General features: G+C 36.1%; 1 long non-coding RNA gene across 1 annotated transcript; it reads right to left on the bottom strand.

The window, feature by feature from the left end:
• Positions 1 to 787: 787 nt before the first annotated feature.
• On the bottom strand, positions 788 to 3,049 carry LOC311351989. The gene is made up of 3 exons (XR_014636771.1): positions 2,942 to 3,049; positions 2,047 to 2,109; positions 788 to 1,086 (listed from the first exon to the last, which is right to left on the bottom strand). It is a non-coding gene; the product is annotated as an uncharacterized lncRNA (long non-coding RNA).
• Positions 3,050 to 3,057: the final 8 nt, after the last annotated feature.

The raw sequence follows: 3,057 nt of genomic DNA, 5'->3' as shown, positions 1-3,057 counted from the left end.
GGGATGATTGTCATATTTAGGGACCGAGCAGAACCTGCAAGGTCCCTATTGTTTTTTAATAAAGATATTCACAATACATACATTCATATTCACATTTAAGGTTTATTATGTGGCATTAGTAATGTTGAAGGCTTAAAAGCAATTGTCCACCACTGCAGGGCACGCTTTAAACCTGCCTCCCTTGGTTTCAAGCGCTGTCGAGGGCTGGCTTGGGTCCCACACTGGATCGACTGGTAGAGCTGGATCTGACTGATGAGTTGTTACTCTTTCGCAATCATTCGTTCACCAGTAGTTAAGCTTTATGAATCATTTGTTTACCATTAGTGAAGCTTTTTGTGTACCTTCATGTAAAGTAATGCATCATACTGAGTTGTTACTCTTTCGCGAACCATTCGTTCACCAGTAGTTAAGCTTTATGAATCATTCGTTTACCAGTAGTGAAGCTTTTTGTGTACCTTCATGTAAAGTAATGCATCATACTGAGTTGTTACTCTTTCGCGAACCATTCGTTCACCAGTAGTTAAGCTTTATGAATCATTCGTTTACCAGTAGTGAAGCTTTTTGTGTACCTTCATGTAAAGTAATGCATCATACTGAGTTGTTACTCTTTCGCGAACCATTCGTTCACCAGTAGTTAAGCTTTATGAATCATTCGTTTACCAGTAGTGAAGCTTTTTGTGTACCTTCATGTAAAGTAATGCATCATACTGAGTTGTTACTCTTTCGCGAACCATTCGTTCACCAGTAGTTAAGCTTTTTGAACCATTCGTTTACCAGTAGTGAAGCACTTTCGGGTTAGTTATAAAACCCCAAACCACTGTTGATGACAATGAGGGATCTACAGCCACTTTAGTTAAAAATGTATACAACATAGGGAAATATATATACATATACTGCGCTCATGACACATAACATATAACATAATAACAGGATAATATAGAAAATATCAACAATTTAAAACACAAACAGAAACAAAAAAAGGCATTTTAAAATGTAACAAAAAAAGGCACTCTAAAAACAAAACAAAAACCAGCTCTCTTCATCTGACACGGCTGTAGCGATCCATCGCCTCTTCTGGGGTGAGGACTGAAACAAAGAAAATGATAAACATGTATTAACAGTAGTATTTTGTCAGGATGATGGTAGTGCAGTTGGTTAGGGGTTTACTAGTATTAATACTATTCTTGTATTAGGGTTATATAGTGGCAAGTTAGTTCTAAATTACATTCTAGAGTAATGAATGTACAGAGGTATAATAATAATAATTATTAAATTGTAATTTCCAGTAGTATCAAGAGTACTGTGAGTGTACTGTCTATTCAAGTAGTATTATCTGTACTCTTTAACAGTAGGTTATTATAAATCAAATGAGCACGACTAGAGAGTAAAGTGGGAGCACTGTATAGTTTAGACAAGTGGTAGAATAAGTGGATTATATTGTTTAGTGTTATTTGAAAGCCATGTTCCTGCTGTAGCTTCATCCATTATGCTGCTTTGAACAGTCATGTTCAGACGTGGCTTTGATATTATAAGCAGACTTGGGACCAGCTGACCACCTAGCTCGTTAAAGAAATGGGTAAGAATTGATCAATTAATCCAGCACCATGACCATAACCATAACCAAAAACTTTTTTATTTTCTACTTAGTAGACTAACTTAAAGTGGCTTAACTGACCTCAATCTAATTCATGTCATTGCTGTTCTAAGTTCCTTCCCATTCCCAAAGCACTTTCCGGTTACGATATCATGTAAAGGTAGATACTTGGTTACTGCAATGTTCAAGTACAAATGGAGTAAATATTACTAGCATCCTCTTGTCTTGGATCCCCTCTAGACACTAGCCTTCAACCAGTTAAGGTGAGCACCCTTATTTTAACATCATAAAACCAGGAAGTAGAAAAGAGGTTTAAAAATAACACTATTATAGTGTTTTCATAGTGACGTTCATCAGTTATTAATCATTATACTGTGTACAACTAAATTTCACAGTCACATGAATCTGAGTATATCTGTTAAGTATGCTTAACATTTAAAATAAAAAATTACCTGCTTCCTCTGCTGCAGTTTGGCTACTGCGCTGTTCGGATTGTTCCCGCTGACTCGATGGCGCTGTAACATTTTGGAGCACAGAAATGGATGGTTGGTGTAAGGGGCTCAAAACCTCATGAAGGATATTGATGAATGCATACAGAGTGACGTTTTTGTTCATTTGAAAATTGTATGGATACCTTAAAAACATATATATACAGTTAGTTAAGAAATAAGGGTTTTATTCACTTTGGGCAATGACATTATCCATTGTCTTTAATGTTATAATATGTAATAATAATATGTATGATCATATGTAATTTTGATTTAAGACAAATCATCATCAACTCATTTGTCATGGTTCCACATGCAGTCCATTGTGTAGAAGACATGTTTGAGAGATTCAGTTGTTAACATTACATACTGTAACTATGGACTAAAATGAAAAGAAAAAAAACAGGGAGAAAGGTATTACCGTAATAGCACTATAACAGTGTAATGTAGCAGTCTTCGGGTTTTTTAGTAGTTAAAAACAACTCCAAAAACTATTCAAAGACGTGGTAACTGGCGCTAACATAATAACTTTACAAGTCCAATTTCAAAGCTTGGACCACATTTTCATCGCATATCGCCTAATTTAACATTAGATAAGTGGTTGAACCGTCGGTCTTTTGACCTAGTTAAGAGTTAAACTTTTGTGTTTGACAGATAATTAAAATTTGCTTGCAACGTCGGCTATCTAGCCAGCTAGCAATCCATTGGTTAGTGACAAGGTTAGCTAGCAAGGCCAAAAAATACGTGATAGAACAGACGTGGTACGATGTCAAATTAGCTCATTTTAGGAAGCTAAGCAATGTGACCGAATCATTACACTCTCAATTAATAATGAAATAACTTTAAAGCATGTACTTACATTCTAACATGGCTGTCTCTACATGTGGAAGCTCTTCCGTGGGCTGCCTTTTTCTCTTACTCTTTCGCTGAGTCTCCATTGTCAAGTCCTTCTGCACGACCTCCTTGCCCGTCGAC

This window comes from Micromesistius poutassou (assembly GCF_964030765.1).
Source record: "Micromesistius poutassou genome assembly, chromosome: 8".
In the NCBI taxonomy this organism is placed as follows: Eukaryota; Metazoa; Chordata; class Actinopteri; order Gadiformes; family Gadidae; genus Micromesistius; species Micromesistius poutassou.
This window is presented reverse-complemented; position numbering and strand designations above follow the sequence as displayed.